Below are 19,978 nucleotides of genomic sequence, written 5' to 3'. Positions count from 1 at the left end.
CACGTCCGCAGAGATGTTGACAGCTTTGTTCATTTTTGTTTTCTTAAATGACTTTCCAAGAATACCAAATACTTCACAGCTATTTCCAAGAGACACCATTTGTTCAGCCTGTGATTATGATGTCAGTTTACATTTCAAAGTTTCAATCTCTAATTCTAATAATCTTAACTTGCATCAAAACTTTTAAAAAAATAGGTTTTTGTGCTTGAGGTCTGGATCACATCAAAAGGACCAAATACAAACACAGGGTTTAATTCCAATCCCGATCTTTTCCTTAAAACAATTCAGTTTGTCTTTGTTTTAATTAAGTCTCCTGAACACGTCTGTTCCATTGACGGCGGTCTCTAAGAGAATCTAAGAGCGACATTGTTCAGCTGTTTGACTGAACAATACTTTCTGCCAGTAGTCAAATTTAAGAGCTTTTAGTGGGCTACATAAATCTGAGTTAATGGTATCAATGTGCTTCAGAAGGCTGCATATCCATCTCAATATTTCACAACTGCTCATGACTCTGTCCTCTCAAAGCGGAAGAATACATCATAATGAGACCTACTTTCATTCCAGGCTCCATTTTTTTGTTTTCATCAGTGGGTTTGTCTTTTCTGGAAAAAAAAAAGTGATGCTGCTCTCAGCATCTCAGTCTGTGTGTGAGTGTCAGTCTCTGAGAGAGTGACAGCTGAAGAAAGAATGGAAATACAAAACAGCAAAAGCAATAACTGAGAACGCTAGCAATGAGAGAGGGAGAGGATGAAGACGCGGGCGAGTCGACAACAGGACTCTGGGTAATGAGAGTGCAGCATTAGTCATGAAGCGAACCGACAGAGAGCTTAAGGGGATGAAGGGAGGGAGACGGTGAAGACAGCAGGAGCTGAAGCCAATGCAGACGGAGAGGAAGAGGTGCTTCTCACGCGTGGGAGTTGTATTCCTTCCCGCACAAAACATCATATACTTTTCTCTTTTGCTTGATTGTGACACTCAGGAGGAGCAAATGCACATCACTCCAAACAGGCTTCCTGCACTTGTTATGGCCCCGAGTGGAACTGCTGGTTGCACTGATAGGCACTGAATCAACATCAGTGTCTTTTAAAGTGCTAGATTTCCTGTCTTACTGTTTTCCTGTCTTCTGCTGCTCGCTCTCCGTCTGTAATAACCAATCTCTGTGAAGTCTTTTTCCCCTCTGAGATGCCCTGCCTAAGGGCACTTTGACAGTAAAGGTGGCTTGTGTAGATATAACAGTGCTAGAGTTCTCTTTGTGCTCTGGCAGAATTTATATTTATGTGCCTCGCTATAAATGGCCATGTGCAGAACTTTTAGAGATTTTCTGAAATGCTGAAACTCTAATTCGTATTCTCTGAACCAAATGCTCAGTGGCCTGGAGACATTCATTTACTCAATCACTCCCTTGGCAAAACCTTAAACAGGTTCCACACACGCAATTTGCAAATCTCATTTATTCTTTTTCCAAAATTCTAAACACTTTCCCACTGAAGCACATTTTTGCACCATGATGCGTAATGCTAACCAGAGATGGCACAAGTTGAGCGCAGATGTCACTGGTTACAATGAAAACAAAATTCGGTCACACTGGTTGCTAATAATAAGGAGTCGTGGCTCTATTCCTCCCCCTGTCAAATGACAGAGCTCTCCACCAACGTGTCAGGAAACCATAGAGAGAGCGTTTCAGACATCTCACTCGGATGCTTCTAGGTGGAAGCTGCTCTGACATGTCCTGCTGCGAGGAAATCCTCTTCACCAAGGATCTGTAGAGATTTTGTCTCTCAGCTGGCCTCCGTGTCCCCTCAGAAGACCTAGACTCAGTGGCCGAGGACGAGGTCTGGGAAACTCCACATGGACTGCTTCGCCCATGTCCCAGACCCAGGCAAACTGTGGAATATGGATTGTTGCTAATGATAAAATGAAGTGTAATTTCAACAGGTAGGATGTAAAACCTAATTTACCTAATTCAGCTGAAATTTTAGTGACTAAACCATGTTTTTCTCCATGGAATGAAAGGAGGAGCAGAGAGTGCGACCCAATCTCAGCAGATTCTCTGGGAGCAGCATAATCAGGAGAAATTGCCACATGTCATTGCAAGACAGCCAAACAATGCAATTTAGACTTCATGAAATATAGCACAGGGTTGTTCACTTAAAATGAAGTTTGAGGACATCCAGGTCATAACGAGGAGCAGAGATGCTCAAGTTCTCCCAGACACGAAAAATGAAGCAGGCGCTGAACATAAGCTGTATATAAAAGATGAACTTAACCAGTCTGGTGGCGTGATGTTCCATGGCTGTGTCCATCCTGACTACAGAGCGGGCTCTGCCAGATTTACCATCACTATGGTTGAAACATCCAGTTCAGTAATAATGTCAAAGGTGAAGCCTAGAAGACGGTGAATGGATACAGATTTCTGTGACCACAGCAGTAAATCAAAGCATCCACACAACTTTTTTTTAAAGATTTTTGTTTTGCATTTTTGCCTTCGTATGATAGTACAGCAGAGAAGATGGACAGGACACTAGGGAGAGAGAGAGGGGAAGACACGCAGATTCAAACCCGTCCTGCTTCACTCGGGCCATGTGGCCCGTGGTTGCTCACCCGCTGAGCTAAAGTGGCGTCCCGACTGAGACCAAGGCTGATTTTGCACATGTCTATTTATGCTTTAAAGTTGAACATTTTAACCTTCTTCATTTTAGACTCAATCTTAACTTTCCATTAGAGGAACTGCAGTTTTTACACTTCTGCATCATTTCTCTGCATTTTTACCACCGTGCTACAAGTTAAGTAGAGAAGAAGCCAAAACTCTCTCATATGTAATCGGTGGTTTGAAGACTAGATGCTGCATTTTCAGCTACAATACTCTGATGAACTGTCAGAAGACAGTTATTGAGGTAGAAGAACATATCAAACTTTAATCAATTAACAGCATCGGCCAATTCTCCAGCGCACAAGTGAACACAGAGAAAGTACACAGAGAATATCTAGGATTAAAATATGTGTCAATACACAATACAGCACAACATTCAGCCTGTACTGTGCTGTGACACACGATGCAATCATACTATATTATAGGTCTCTCTCTCTTTCTGCAGAAATGTTTGTATTTCTATGCAGAGGCTGTTTGGTCTGGATTCTGTAGAACGAACAAATGAATCCAGTGTTTGGATGAACCCGGGTTGAGTCTCACAGAGGACGAGGAGAGGCAGGAGCATAATTAGCCAACAGGGATTTGTGAGGACCTTGGACGGGACTTTGGCAGTGCGTCGATTTGTTGAGGGTGTCAAGAAATGTTTCTTATCTATTGTGGAAAAACTGTAATCGCTGGATCATCATGCCTCCGTCAGTGCTGCTGTTCTCTTTCTGTTGGAGTTTGTTCAGCTGCGTTTGGATTTGGTCTAATTATCCTCAGCTGGATTTAGTTTGTGTTCTCACATCTGTCTCTCTGAATCTGCTTCATTTATACTGCATGCTTCCAATGGCTCGTGCTTGGATTTAACCATGAAGGTCATTACTCTGAGTAACTAAACACATCTCTAATTATTTCAAGTAATTTATTGGCAGTAGTCTATCATCTTCATATACCAAGGCTAAAGCAGGAAACTGCACTCAAGTAGCTTTTAGCAGCTCATTATATGGCATTTAATGACATACAACAATGGTAAAGTCCGGGAGTAGGCTTCTTATTCATGTACTGCCACTTTCATGGTGTTGTGCCGTAATGTTGATGGGCTTTTACTTTCAGCTGCTTCCAGGTCAACTGAAAATGCCGTTAACCATCAAACAAAGCCTTAGCTGATTAGTTGGTGCCTGCATGGGATGTTTTGGTGCTTATTTTGGGACTTCTCTGTACTGTGCAGGGTAGGTTGGATTGGGTTAAATATTTTTGCTCAAGGACAAATTTGACCTCATGGTACATTGAACCCAGGATGACATCACCAACCAAGAGTCCATGTTGCAGCCTCAGGACGTGATATGGCTAATTAGTTTCTTTATAGTCCTGTTCCTGCTCTAGCACTCTCCATTTCCTGTGTGCGAGTCCACCGTCGTTTCGGCCATTTAAAAAGGCATTAAGACGGCAGAGAGAGCGAGACAGAGGGAGAGAGGAAGAGAGCTGTCTGAGCTGGATTAGCAGTGATAAATGACACATTATGAAAGATGAATGATAGCTGCACTGCTGCTACACACCCAGCAAGTTTATAAAACTGAGCCTTTGACCTGCAGGGATTGTTACACCATGACTCAAGCAGGGATAATCATGGAGCATCAGTGTCATCATCAGCATCTTAGGGAAGGTTGCTCTGAAAATGTCAGAAATCTCCAACTTAGCATTATAAGACCTGGTAATTAAATTACTTTTGACTGGCGAGGTGTGGAAAGCCAAGTGCCGTTGCAAAAGGATCTGCACGAACACAAAAGGGATAAAGTTAAACCAGTCAAAATGATGACAAAATGTGCACAAACATACAGTATTCAGTGAGATGAAGGAGAACTCCAGTAGAGATATCTTTGCACCAGATTCTCTGCACCAGCATTTCTAAAAGCCTGAATTGACATTCAACCAATTCATGCAAAACATACAGCAAAGTGTGGTAAACATGTGAGGAGGCCCTTAGTCTATTTTTGAATAGCAGAACTAAGGATGCCATTTTGACACAAGATGAACACATTAACATCCACAAAATATACCCTGAAAATGTTACTAAACATTTGCATGAGCCCAGCCTGCACGGGTATAAATGCTGGCAACAGCATCAGCCGCTTCCTCGTAGGCTCTACAAATCCCATTTTAGAGATTTGCAAGTTGCACATTTAAAGGTTGCAGTGTTCGTGGTAGTATAAATCACAGACTTATCATCCAGGAGACTTTGGGACCTCTGTGTTTGGATTTTTTGATTTTAGTTCTACTTTTACTTTCATTTCTTACTTGGTTGCAGTTAGGAAAGATCATGTTTTGAGTTAAGTAGCATCCCACAGTTTTTTACATTTTCTATGCTGATGATTACTTTGGGAAGACTGACCAATAGCTTGCACTACATCTGCATGGATCACAACTTCACAATTTCCAGGTGTAAACGAGACTTTTGTAGTTGTCTGATCATGGTTGGTCTTAGTAGGTGACTACAGCTGATAGAGAAATGACTCTCAGAGGTATCAAGTTCACGGCCGATAACTTGTCAAGCATAAACATTTTATAATTCTCTGATCAGAAGCTAAATATGAATACGAAGCAAATGACAGTGCCTGGTATAATCCTCCTGTTGGATGTTTGCCCTGCTGAAAGCCAAACAAATGGCTTCTTGACTGATAACTTTGCTAACAAAGCTGGATTTTACACTTTCCCAGGAGTCTTAAATCTTTTATGTGATAGCAACGTTTATTTTGGAAGCTCCGAGTCTTTCTGTTGGTCTGTAGATGTGTTATCATTCACAGTTTGATCAACTGGAGTTTCTTTGAAGTTTTGGCTGTTTCCAGAAAATGACGTGGGCATGAAAATAGTCTGACTTACTAGCATAAATTTCACTGACTGGTTCTAAGGGAAATGTTAGAACACAAATGGGTTTTTTATTTATCCAGACGTAGAGAAAACATCATCTGTGGGGAGGAACTGAACTGATGCAAACTTAAAGGTAATTAATGATGTTATGTCTATCTCTAAGTTAAGCTTTGACATTTTTGTCAAGTATCTGTATTTATCATAGTTTACATGGTCCTCAACATAAACTCGTGACTGGCAAGTACACATGATCCACCAGTTTAATACACAAACTTTTGATTGCTCACACCAGATAGCGTATTAGTCAACCTGTAAAAGCTAAAAATGTGTCCTGTAAGTAGGTTTGTCATTCCTGAGAATAACCCAGATGGCGCCATAGAGCAAGTTGCAGCAGATATCTTTTCCAAGTACAGAAGGTCACACCTGCATACAGTTGTGGACTTTGGAGAGACTGTAATACTTAAAACAGTGAAGTTTCCTTATACCTTTCCCGAGCAGACCTGTTCCCTCTCGGCACCATCCCACTAGTCTGCACTTAATGATCCAGACCCTGAGCTGCTTATCTGCTGCTGAGACCCTGCTGTCTCAGCAGCAGCTCTTCTCTTGCACTCACTCGTCTTTCATGCACACAAAAGCTTTTGGAAAACACTCTTGCAGAGCAGAATGAACGCCATGATTTTATGCATTTTTGTGTTTTGACTGGAACATTTTTAAAGGGGTGATGCTCCATCCTGTCACATGCTTCATAGATTTGTTAATTACTTAAAAGTGTGATTTTATTGGAGGCTGCTGCTGTAGAGCAAATGTTGGGGTTCTGTGCTTGATCACACGTCATCCATCCTATGCTCGAATCCCACTGAAGCACAGCAACCATTTCAACTGTACCAGGCAAAGCATTCAGTGAACACACTCGTCAATCAAACTGGACTTTGGGGGTCAAATGGGCACAGTTCAGACTGCCTACTGAGAGTTTACTCTGAAAACCAGACTATAAGATATTTCAGAGATTGAGTTTTGCGAAAAACTTTCTGCAAGACTAAAATTCCCTTTAAGATTATTTCTCTTCATGCTCATCGTGGAAATTTCAAGGAAGAAAACTGTAAGAGAAAAGAGCAGTTTTTGGGCCACAGATGAGCTGTGAGAAAGATGTCAACATGACCATGGCTGAGTACAACTGAGAGACTTTAGGAGCACCTAAAGATACATGTTAGGCACCAACATGATGGAAGCAGATGTCTTTAGCATGATGCTGAGGACACGGAGTGTTGATATGGTTTATTCTTTCCAGTATAGAGTGAATAAACAGCTGGCACAGGTGGGACTGTTAGGTGTGCTTTGCATTTCTGTTCCCCTCTAATATGTTTAATGTCTTCATTAAAAGTCAGGATGGGACATTTGTCTCCAAACTTTATGAACATATGATACAAATAAACAGGAGAAATAGAAGTTTCTGTTTCTTGCTGCAGTTGGAGTGACCGTGGGAACACAGTGGGAACTCGCTGCGTTCACCAGCCTTTCACTGTATTTTAAATATTCAGTATGTATTTAAAAATGCCACTTAGATTGTTTTCAACCATCTCTGCAATTAGACGTCATTAATGAAAATGGTGAGTCTGCATTTGTTCTAGATTTTACCACAAACCCACAGTGGAATATAATTACATGTCAATCAGTTAAAGGCATACGAGGTGAACTGCACTGTTTTGGTTGCTTTCTCATGTTGATTCAAATAAGCAGTGTCGTCTGGATCAGGATGAGGGAAGCTTGGTTGCACTGAGCCTCTCTGCTCTCTGTAGATATCCTGAACACTCCTTGTCTGACCAAACATCTTTATCTTGACTGCACACGTGCAGAGACTGAAAAAATCTTCCAAATGGAAAGTGAAAGAATTTTGTCTGATATTCCAAATTGTGCCTTTTTGTCTGAATTTGCATTTTGAGGATTTAGTTTCTGTGGTAGAAATCACAAAAAGGAAGAGAAAAAACCACAGATGAAAATCTGACACGAACAGCTCATGGTGCGTGACATCCCTGCAGTGCGCTCTAACAACATTAGACTGCTTAACATCTTCAGCAGTGGAGCTTATCAGCCATGCATTAAAGCTTTTTGCTAACAGAGCAGTTAACCATTAATGGGGAATCAATCATCAAGCGGGTGTTGCAAGCCAACCAGTCTGCCTGTCACAACTTCAAATGCTGAGTGGGAATTAAAATGGTGTAAAATGAGAGAGGCAAATCTCTGGGTTGGAATTACTCTGCAACGGAGCAGAACACTCTAAAAGGTCTCTGAGCTCCAGGCTGTGTGGAGGTGGTGCACAGCATTAAAATGACAGTACATAGCTTTAGAAGTGACCTGTGACCCTGCTGGGCTTGGAGATGGAGGGAGGCCAGTATGTTAGGGGCTCCTGACCTGACCCCAGCAAGGGGCCCCTTGCAGTGTTCAGGTCATGTGCAGGCTTTACACACCTGTTTCCGGAGGAGGACGTGACCTAATGGCTGTAACTGCCACTTTCACTGCAAGTCAGATGCTCCTGTGCGTGCTTTCACACACTGCAGTGTTTTTGTGAAGAGGCAAGTGGTGGAGTGAGGTTACACTATGTGTCGGACCTTATGAAACGATATAGGCTCATATTTTCGGTTGTGACTAACATATGAGCAAAACAAAACAGGGAAAAATGCACTCGTGCCTCGAACCGTGCAAGTTTTGGACTCTGATAATGGAATTCCAAAACTACAAATTGAAAGTCTACCACAGCCCAGAGTAGGGCTGCTCGATTATGGCAAAAATGATAATCACGATTATTTTCACTGAAATTGAGATCACGATTATTTGACGATATTTATTTAACCCTTTAAGACCTACTATAGAACCAAGTCCACCAGAGCTTATATTTTTATTTTTTTTACATGTTGTAGTGCCATTTGTGGGAGCATTTCAAGTTGCTATACATCAATACAACTGTTATAGCCCATATTTTAATAATATGTATGCATTAAGTCCATAGTAATTACATTAATTGCAAACAAGTGCAATAAACTACAAAAAAATATTGAAAATCGCTTTTGTTTTGTTTACATATATTTCTACTTGGAGAAATTTAAGAGGTTTATCCCTCAAAACTTTAAATACAATAAAGTTGCAAAAAAATAGTTTCCCACCACAGGAAATTTATTTTGAGTGTCTTCATAGTTTTATTTTGGAGATACAGCAATTTTTATATACTGCAGGAAAAACAAAAAACAATCCTATGATGCAAATTTGCAAAGAAAACAGCATGTGCATCATTTCACTGTGGGAAGTGTTACGAACAGCTGATAGGAACGGCAAAGCGTGTTTCTGGAATATTATGTTTTTGTTCCTGCAAGCGCTTTTTATGCAGTTTTTGCAAAGCTATATGTGGAACGAAACCGTGACCGAGGACAAGCTGATGGCATCAGATGTAAGTACAACTCCTCCGGTTTCATATGCAAAACAAATTATTGATTCTACAGGGATTTAAAAATAGTTACACAAAACGGAGCGTGCTGCTCTGACCGGCTTTAAAGGGTTAACAATGACTTTAAAAAAATAATATAACATAGTGTGCAACACCACTGAAGTTTTTTTTTTTTAAACTCTCTTTTCAACCAACGGCAGTCACTCTCCAAATAACTTCTGCTTAGCTTTCCGAGCTTCCCTCGGGTCCTCTTAATCAGCGGTCTCCACCCTTTTTTGCGCCACGGACGGTTTATGCCCGACAATATTTTCACGGACCGGCCTTTAAGGTGTTGCGGATAAATGAGGGAGGGGCTAATAATCGGCTCAGTCATTTTTAATGATCGTTGAAAGCCCAGATCGTAATCGTGATTAAAATTCGATTAATTGAGCAGCCCTAGCCCAGAGTGTACATATAGGGAGAGCCGTCAGCCTCCACTACATGACATGTGGTATTTGTGTCAATAAACAGCACTGTAATCTTTGTAGCTGTTGATGAGAGGAGTTTCAGAGCAGCACAGAGAAAAGGCTTTACCAGTTCACTTCCTTGCGCCTTGGCCACGAGGAGGCTTTGCCTTTTAAAATGAAATGCTATGAAGTCTATAAATATAAGTGCTGCTCCATATTTGCACACTATATTCCCAATAGTACTTAGTACTAGTATTAGGACCAGTAATTTCTCTCTCTGCTATAAATAAATCCAGTTTAATATGATGTACTCATAACATCATCTGCCTAACATTACTCCTTAAACTCTGTCACTTACCTGTTATACCATCACTTAAGAGATACAGTAGGTGTGCAGCTACTGGCATGCATGCGTACCAATACAAGGAGAGTAATATTAGTTCCTGCTGACCAATTTACTGGTCAGTTAAACAGGAGTAAAAATGACTATTTGACTGGTGTAAAACAAATAAAACCAATAATAATGTTTGAGGTTAAATACTGTCATGAATCCCACAGAGGTGGAGGTGTGGACACCTGCCAATCCACATGGAGGACTTATAAAAATATTCATCCCCAGAGAGTGGTTATGAAAGCAGCGGTCCCCAACCCCCGGGCCGCGGACCGGTACTGGTCCGTGGGTCGTTTGGTACTGGGCCGTACTGGTTTTATTTAGTTGGATTTATCTGCGACACCTTAACGACTTGAAAAAAAGGCTGGGGACCGCTGATCCTTAGAGACCAAAGCCAAACATTTTCTGATGTAAAGTTGATTATTTTACTTTTACACCCTTAGTGGCCACTATAGGAACTGCAGTTTGGGGCAATATTTTTCACCCCCAGAGCTCACATACCTGGTTTCTGTGAGCTCCATCATCACACCCTTCGTCGTCTTATCTTACATGTTTGCTTATGTTCGTGACCTGATGTCAGGGGCTCGCAGTCGCTGGTTCTCCCCTTTCTGTGTGGAATACCTTTCAAACACACAGTCCTGAAAGCAACAGATAAATGTGACGGAATCCAATGCACTGTGTTCAAGCTCCTGCCTGCTTTGTGCTTTTGTTTCCCTGCCTTAGCACAGGCTATTATGTTACATATGGGATTATATAAATGCTGAACATAATACACCAGGGCCTCATGTTCACGCACTGACAATATATTATGAAACTTTAGACAGAGAAGCTCTCAAATCCCTCCTGGAATCTGTGGCTCTCTCACGACCCGGTCCACAGAGGGGATTGGACGTGCAGGTCATTAAAGGGATACCTCTGCTCCTACTTGTTTTAATGTGGGAGTTTCTATGATGGGTTGAGCTGAAAATGGCAACTGCTGTAATGTTAGCATTCCTAAGTGGAAAGCAGTGGGCACTGCCAGTAGCACGCTGGCTCATTGGTTTCTGTCTAGGGGAGGATTGCTGGACTGATTGAGAAGTACTGGCACTAACAAGCTGTCTTAGAAGTATCCAGGGAAGAAATGCAGAAACTTTTCCCTCACACTCTAAGTGGAGAAGAAATATAATTGACTGGAATTCAGATTTCTGAGTTATCTCTAACTAAAGTGATGCTTCAGAGACTAGAATAGAGGGTCAGGGTAAGACTCCTGGTGCTTTACTTTCTTAATGAGGAAGAGGAGTCTGTAAGCAGCCCAGTGAGAGACCAAGAAACATGGAAAATTTATGTCCACGTTCAAAGGGATTCTTTTTTTGATCCCAAATCTCAGCCGATTTTCAGATAGATGTCTTTACATGACAGCAGTATCTACAGAAACAAGCATATCAACCAGCACCAGGTACAGGACATCTTTCTCATCAGTGTGCAGAATTATTCTTCACGGGTAGAAACTATTATTTTATTTAGTTTCTTTTTAATACTAACCGATTGTGTTGATGTCAGAACAAACTATTTATCTTGGTATAAATTTGCCCAGCTCTAGTTACAGAATACATGCCGTTACGTTACCCAATCAGAGTAACGTATTCTATGTGGCGCCGTTTGTAAACTGAAACACCCTGAAGTGTTTAATGACGGCATTTTTCCACGTTTAGCTCAAAACCTCACAAAAACACGTCTTTTTGAGTCATTTTTTACAACATTTACTAAAATATTTGTAACTTTTTATATTTAAAACACAATTTTAAACATTAAATCTAAATGTTAAGTCTAAACATGCACACCTGTGTGCTCAGAACCAGTCCAAACATCTTTGTCTGTGTTTCTTCATTATTATTTAACATCCATAACATGCAGTTCCTGCCCCACAACTCAAGTTGAGAGTTGGTTGTGAAGTCTAACTAAACAGTGTCACTGCTGCCATCAAAAGTTGTTGTGCTTCCTCAGTGAGCCAAATGAATGAACCTCATCCTATATTCATGCAACCGTCCCCTAATCCGCCCAAATGTGTAAAAATACAAACAGAATAAATGTGTCTTGCTAACCACGCCTCACCCTCCGGTCCAAATGTCAAAATCAAGACTTCACAAAGTAACATGTGACATTACTGTGGCCACCCACTGACACTTTTCATTTACAGGCTGAGAGAGAAAGAGCAAGCTACAACTGTGGGTGGAAAAGGTGAAATAACTCAATCTGACAACAAGCTAACTCATTTGAAAGCTACACAGACAACACATGCAGCTCGTTAGTTTTAATTAGAACCCCCTCTTCCCTTCGATAGCACCAACTGGACCAAAACTGCCTCGTTGGTGTCGAATTTTAGCGCCGTCAGAAAACATTAATGTTTCCCGTGTTTAAACCACCTGAGTATCAGATAAAACCTTCTGCTGGAAAATGGTGTTTTTGCATCGTGTTGTTCAAAAAATATCTTTAGGGAATGACAAAAGCATGATCCATACCAAAAATATGTGAGCGCCAAACAACAAGCAATGAGGCTGAAGAAGTAACTTTTTGATCACGTGAGGGGAATAAAGATGTGACAAGAAAAATAAACTTTCCTTCCTGTTTCTCCCAAGTGTGGTTCAGCATTGTTCTAATTGAACAGACTGTGGGTGGAGGATATTGAGGTATGATAGTCTTTTACCCGGAGGCAGACAGAGATGACACGTAGACAGCGGAGGCATTGTCCCAGCCGCTGCCCAGCTTTTGTTTTCTCCATCACAGGAAAATAGCCAGACAACCAGTTGAGACAGATCCACATGCATCTCCAGCTGCCTGAGCCTCTGCCATGCTGTGTCTTGCCAGGTTTTTCCTCTATTTTCCTTCTTCTTATGCCTGTTATTACTTTTCAGTGTGGATTATTAATGCTGTTTCTATAGCATTTGCAAACTGGCTGCTATTCAGTTCTTGTCAGGAAGTGTCTTTCTGCTGACAAACTGACAGATGATTATTCATCTTTGTGTTTGTTTTTCATTTTTCCTGTTTGTACAGTAGAATGCTTTTGAATCTCAGAAGCCATTTGTTTGAGTTTGTCTTTTTAAAGCTCTGCATTTTCAGACACTGGCCTATAAAGTAGGCACATATGACACTTAACTGACCCAGGCTCATTATTTTTTATTTTTACTGAATAGATTCCATCTGTTTGCTTTTGTCTTTCTCTTATATTTTCTATTTACTTATCTTTTTCTCATATTCTTAGATTTTTTTTACCCATGAATAAGGGAAACTTTTCATACTCAGCCGACAAATTTCAGGAACTATGGGAATCTGGGTTCAGCGAAAGGTTCAAGGTTCTTTATTTGTCACATGCATAGTTATACAAGTATAACACACAGTGAAATGTAGCCTGACACGCTCCTCGACATGTGCAAAAATTGGGGGGGGGGGGGGGGGGTGTAGAGGAAGAACATTATATATATACATATAGTATATACACTGGGTGAATGTGCAGTAGTAGCAGCAAGCAGGTGAATTCTGTACATTAATATGAATAGATATCTGACTATTTTACAGGATAGACAATATAAACATATTTAAAATTAAAGGAATTGAAATGTACATTGTGCCTTGGTTTAGTGTCTGGAAGAGAGTCCTGTCTCAGTCAATTATAGATGATGTGAGAGGGCGGGTGTGTGTGTTTAGGGCACGGATGGCTTGGGGATAGAAGCTCCTCTTGAGTCTCTCTGTCCTTGCCCGGATGATGAGGAACCTTCTACCAGATTGCAGAAGTTGGAACAGTTTGTTGCCAGGATGGGACGGGTCCTTCAGTATCTGCGCTGCTCTAGTCCGGCATCTCCTGGTGTAGGTGTCCTGAAGCGGGGGGAGAGCAATCCTGCAGCAGCGTTCTGCTGTACGGATCACTCTCTGGAGAGCTTTTTGGTCCTCCTAATGTCAAACGATTATCGTTTGACATTAAACATTCCTCAGGGTGAATAATGAATGAATGCTACATCATTTGCACCCTGTGATCACTTTTTGTCCTTTATCTAAATACTTTCTTTAAAAACAAAACAAATTAATCACAACTAAATTCACTTTGACATGTTGAAGCCTTGGAAGGCCCTCTGAGGCTGGACAGAAAGCTGGAGCAGCCACACAGACCCCAGCTTACAGTGACGGTTCAGTGTGGCAGCAGAGCTCTTCTTAATCATTGGTAGGACTGTAAAACCTCTAGTCTTTACTGCTGCTGTTGTGTATTTGTGACTCACTAAATAAGCCATAAGCAGAGCCCTGACACACAGAGTGTTTTAGCCACAAAAAACACTATATTGTGCTGTAATGCTAGTGACGCATGAATGGCTCTGCCTTAAAGAGCAAAACAAATTCTTCTTCCGGAGCTCAGACTTTAAAGCAACAAAGGTCTGAGGTCAGACCTGACCAGTGAAACCAAACAACGGCCCCTGCTTATGTTATTAGCGTTGCACCAGCATCATTTGCATTTAGCCAGAAAGGTTTTACTAGATAGAAATGGCTTTCTTAGCCAACTGTCAACACTTAAACTGTAAAGGAAACTCAGTCTGTTCTACACGTGTGGAAAAGGCTTCTTGTACAGCGGCTGTAAGAGTTCAAAAGCTCTACAACTTAAGGAAACACCAGAAAATAGAAACATGCATCAAAAGCACACAAAATACAATGGAAGTTGAGTAAAACACAACAGAAATAGGAAAAAGATGTCAAAGCTGACAAGCAAACAGTAAATGGCAGCAAACAGCAAACATGTATCTAACATGTATCACAACACCGATGAATCCTCTGCTTGTTTTAATCACATTTCAATCCTTCGGTCACCAAAAAGAGAAAACTGGGCAAGAACAAGCATAAACGTCCAATACTTCATGTTCAAAGCAATGTCAGAGAATCATAAGAACCAGGCTGGTTTCATTGTGTATGTTATATTAGTGTTCACACTGACATTAGCAAAGTGTTTAATACATGAAACACGCTGCACAGAGCTTGTTGGAAAAATCTCACTGGATCAGTTAATTCTCAACATAAGCAGCTGCACTTATCGACTAGGACTTTACATCCTAGCCTTTAGCTGTTGCATCTGTCCACTAGTGCACAATTTCACTCAGTGTCAAGGGTTTCCTGCTGATTTTATACTTTTATTGGAGACAACACTTTGGCCTTCTCTCTGCAGCCTGAAGGCTGGTAATGTTCTTGAAGTGTTTTCAAAGCTGTGCTGGCTCTAAGGCCAGCACCTCACCTCCTGTAGACAGGTTAAGGATTGGAGACTGAAGGCAGTGGTGGGGGCGGGTGATGGAGTGGACAGAGCCCCAGGAATGAACAGCCATGCGTCACTGTTATTATATCACATGAGCACGAGTCTACCCACTCTCCCCACCCTCACCCCCCCATACACACCCATACACACCATACAAGTGGATGTTCCACATAATTATTGTCATCCATCACCCATACAGGCTCTACAGGCCATGCAGAGGCTGGCTGCCTTCATATGCTCTCACCGAGCTGTAGGAATCCCACATACCAATTTTTCTCTTTCTGTCATACAAGTGTGATGGCAAACCCGCAGTTACTGTTGTGTAATATAACACACTTTTGATTTCCATGTCAGTAGATGGACCGATATGTTACTTTAATACCAGTTCAAATAAGCTAATCCATCAATGTCTCATGGCCGACTACAAAGTCACACTAGGAGTCCCAGGCTTCTACCTTTCTACCTTTAAAACCCACCACCAGCCAAATGGCTGGTAGGCTTTTAGCTAGGCTTTAGCTTCAGCCAAGTGGAAGCTAAATTGGCTAGTCATTCATATGTAAATTAGGTTGTTAGCTGGGAATTCTGGAGGGAGGGGAGTGGGGGTGTGTGGATGAGGGGGTGGGGGAGCTGCTAAAAGCTGTGAACTTCCTTTTGTGTTTCATCTTGATGCATTCTCAATCATCCAGGGAAATAAATCTCCAAAAGTCACCAACTTGGAGTGTTTCAGTTTGCCATCTTAGGGAGAAATCAACACACATGGGTGTATGTCCTTTGTTGCTGAGATTTATTGATAAAAACAGTACAAAAAACCAACCATTTGTACACATATTTACAAATAATAATAAAAAGTGAGTGAGTACATTTCAACATTTTCAGCAACTGTTCTTTTCTTGCCTTCTTCTCAGCTACATGAGAGTGAGCCAACTCTCTTGCAAGCTCCACCACATTTACATATGAATGACTAGCCAATCCACTAGTGGATTGAGGAATTTCCCTGCGAATCCTGTTGACTGTGCCGAGGATGGTGGTTTTCAGTCTAAGAGGTTTTTGCGCAAGTGAAAGCGATGTGAAGAAATTGTCCGTGGTAACATTTCTGCCCTTGTCTAGGAATGGTTCCATCAGCCTCATTACTACATTTTCAGAAAGTCTCTCCCCAGTGGGACGATTGGGGTCCTTGCCAAGATATGGGAAGACATTGCAAATGTACTTGGATTTTAGGTCGCAAGCCACCCAAAACTTGATCCCAAACTTGTCAGGTTTACTTGCAATATACTGCAGGAAACAGCACCGAATCTTTGATGGGAAAAGCTGTTCATCAACGGTGATATGTAGACCAGGGTTGTAGCACGTGATGCAGTTGGTGACAAATGATCCCCACACACTGGAAATTGCAGCGAACTTATCAGTCTTTGCTCGATTTGCTCCATTGTGGCATCAATCAGACCACTGGTATAATGTTGAAATGTACTCTCTCACTTTTTATTATTATTTGTAAATATGTGTACAAATGGTTGGTTTTTTGTACTGTTTTTATCAATAAATCTCAGCAACAAAGGACATACACCCATGTGTGTTGATTTCTCCCTAAGACGGCAAACTGAAACACTCCAAGTTGGTGACTTTTGGAGATTTATTTCCCTGGATGATTGAGAATGCATCAAGATGAAACACAAAAGGAAGTTCACAGCTTTTAGCAGCTCCCCCACCCCCTCATCCACACACCCCCACTCCCCTCCCTCCAGAATTCCCAGGTAACAACCTAATATACATATGAATGACTAGCCAATTTAGCTTCCACTTGGCTGAAGCTAAAGCTTAGCTAAAAGCCATTTGGCTGCTCTCCAGGTTTTAAAGGTAGAAAAAGCCAAATGGCAGTCCGTGGTGATGTAAGTCTTAACACCAAATCACTTAAGAATATGATCCAGCACTTGGATACTTGTTGTTTAAAGAGATTTCCCTTCTCTCTGCACGTCTTTGGTAGGTCATCGTTTACAGGATGAGGACTGATTTGAGAGAGCGCGATAAGGGAAAACATTGTGGCTGTCGAGTACTGTCGCGCTAAAGCAGTGAACAAGCTTGTAAAGACACTTTAACATGCAGCCTTGTTTAAATTGAGTTCCAGAGGAGGGTACATATTGATTAAACAGTAAAAATGGAAATGCACATCAGCTTAAGTTTAGGGGATTAAAGAAAAGGTAGGAAGTTTGAGCACGGACAGAAGTTGAAATGGCAGCTACAGTTCTGAAAGGGAAAAAATCTTCAGCGAGAGAAATGAACATCCATCAGATAAAAAAACTGCCAAATGTGTGAGCCGGCCTTTATTAGAATTTCCTCCAGTCTGCCTCGATGGTACCTTTGATAATATTTTGGAGCCTTGATAAAGTCCTAATCATCATTTTTCGATATTCCTTCCTACGACTCTTTTTCTTTTTTCTGGAGAAGTTATTAAGCCCTTGAACATTTGACTTTCTGTAGTGAGCGGATCCATTTTGAAGATGTGTTATTTTGTCGTGAGAGTGCCCCTCATGTGGTGGGCATGGGTCATAGAGGGACCCGCCACCAGCTAAGCCATTTAGAGCAAACGTTCATTAAGAACTTGGTTGGAGGCTTTTAGCCTGCTATGCATTCAGCCTCATGGCCACAGTGGGGGTTTGTTTTAGCTTTGGGCTCAGTGCCAGGAATTTCCTTCGTCGTCTGCTCAGTCACCATGGCCATCGCTTATTCCTCCTAATTACATCCTCTACTAACATATTCATCGGCATGATGGACGAGTTTATCAACCAGGAGCGTTGCAGTTTATTCTGGCAGTCTTTCAACACTGAGGTTATAACGTAGACTTTGCTAGCAGTTAATACAAAGGTGTAGGGGGTATCAATGATTCCCCTTTGCTTTTTTAAAATTAAGTTTCCAGTGTAGTTAACCCCCTTCCATCTTCATTGCTCTCTTTGCCTTCAAGTCATCCAGTTAATAGATTAGAAGCACACATCACTGGGCAGAAATGCTTTCTGGGCTATTGACAAGGTGCTCAAGCACATCAGCTCAATCACCCCCTGTTGCTCTGTTGATGAGTAGCACTGCAATCACATCGGGTATAGAGGGCACGGTCAAAAGACACACTTAACATTTTATAACAAAGGAGACGAGGATGTACGCAAACCTGAATGGCTGTTGCTGGCTGTTATTTTACCTTCAGAATTAACCAACTTTACCCACTTAATCCGCTGCCAAACATCCTCATGTTACTTTTTGTTCTTTTTTCAACCATTTCTTGGTCCTGTGTGTTTGCCCGGTTGAACTGTGGGATGTAGTCTTGGTCACAGCTTAGAGACTGAGTGTCGGTACAATTGCAACAACATTTTCTTGGATGTGTTGAAGCTAAAACACGTGCTGTGTAATAAAGTTACAGTTAGCTGCATAATGCCCATGTTGGCTGATTGTGTTGACCGTCCGTGTTAGTTTAATATGTTGTTACATTACTCTTAAAAATCTGTTACATTTAAATGCATTTTTTAAGTTGGTGAGCATTTGTATTTAAGTATAGATGGTTTTCATTGGAATGATATTAGCACTACACAATACACAGAAAACATTTGGGCTGGTTAATAAATGATGTTACTGGACTGCATTGTTCTTTTTAATAGCACTTTTCCACTCTGCTGGAGCACTCAAGGTGCTCTATACAGCATGCCTCATTCACCCATTAATACAAGTGCTTTCTATCTAACATTCACATAGGAGACCAATACGCAGCAATCGGAGAAGGGTGCAGTAGCTTGGCCAAGGGTACGTTGGCATACAGACCAATGGCTAGCAGCCATTGATACAGACTGGAGCAGTCAGGGCTCTAAACACCAACCTTGCAGTTTGTGGATGACCTGCTCTAGCTCCTGAGCTACAGTCACCCCTGATAACCTATTTTGAAAATGTTCAGCTAAATTAACAAATCAGCCCCAGGGGTCAGGTTGCTAGTAGGCATCAGTTGCCCAGATATCCCTGTAATGTATTTGCCACTATGTCGGGGGTCAGGGGACGCCTCTATAGACTTTCCATGAAGCTGATCAAATTCTAGTTTACCCATGTGGCCTTCATAAAACTGGCTTTTTCTGGCTAATGTTAGCTTATGAGCTAATGTTAGGAATCCCTTCTAACTTGAACAAATTTCTTAATATTGACTGTAACAATATTAAAGGAGCGTTCCTATGCTTAAACTCTGACTAAAACAGTTTTTAAGGAAGAAATCAGGTTTTTGATTCTGGCTTATCTTCAAACTTAGATTGGTTATAAAATGAAGCAGTAGCTGACTAACATCAGTTTGCTGTGTTAAAACTGTTCAACTGTTAAAATGGGTTTCTGATTGTGGGGCTTTTGTTGAGTTTTGAAACTTTTATTGGGAACTATTGGTTTAATAATTGTATTGATTAGTGGACTAGGCGAGTATCAGCGAGGAGCATCCTTTGGATTTTCACAGAAAATAAGTCCATGTTTTAACATAGACAACCAGCACAGTCAAGGAAAGACTTTATTACATAATCTCTTCATACATTAGCCTAAAAAACCTAATAGATATAAATGTTACAGAGAGCACATTTAACTACAGAAGTTTTGTTTTGGACCATCATGTGACCTCGTCATGCCAGGACTGAATTGTTTGTTACTGAGAGCAGTTTCAGCAGGAATGTGAGCAATGCAGCCTGGGTAAATGCTGCATCCTTAGGATTATCAGCAGCATGCTATGCTAATGATGTAGCTCAGCAAGTGTGTGTGTGTGTGTGCGCGCGCACTGATATGTCAGCTCTGGCAGCTGCTCTGTGTTTGGACACAGGAGCCCGGTGAGGCGGCTGGCTGTGACAGGAACCCTGTGGGAGCTGCTGTGGATTCCCTCTCCACAGTAATTAGAGCGGGCAGGATGCTGGAGTAAACACACACACACACACACACACACACA

At 41.5% G+C, this 19,978-nt stretch overlaps 1 protein-coding gene across 9 annotated transcripts in view; it reads left to right on the top strand.

The window, feature by feature from the left end:
* The window catches only part of ptprfa (protein tyrosine phosphatase receptor type Fa), a 397,951-nt gene that overhangs the window by 205,632 nt on the left and 172,341 nt on the right, over nt 1–19,978 (top strand). The window lies entirely within an intron of this gene.

The sequence above is a fragment of the Aulonocara stuartgranti genome (assembly GCF_965226115.1).
Source record: "Aulonocara stuartgranti genome assembly, chromosome: 15".
NCBI lineage: Eukaryota > Metazoa > Chordata > Actinopteri > Cichliformes > Cichlidae > Aulonocara > Aulonocara stuartgranti.
The sequence above is the reverse complement of the archived record's forward strand: the minus strand, read 5'-3'. Positions and strand labels throughout refer to the sequence as shown.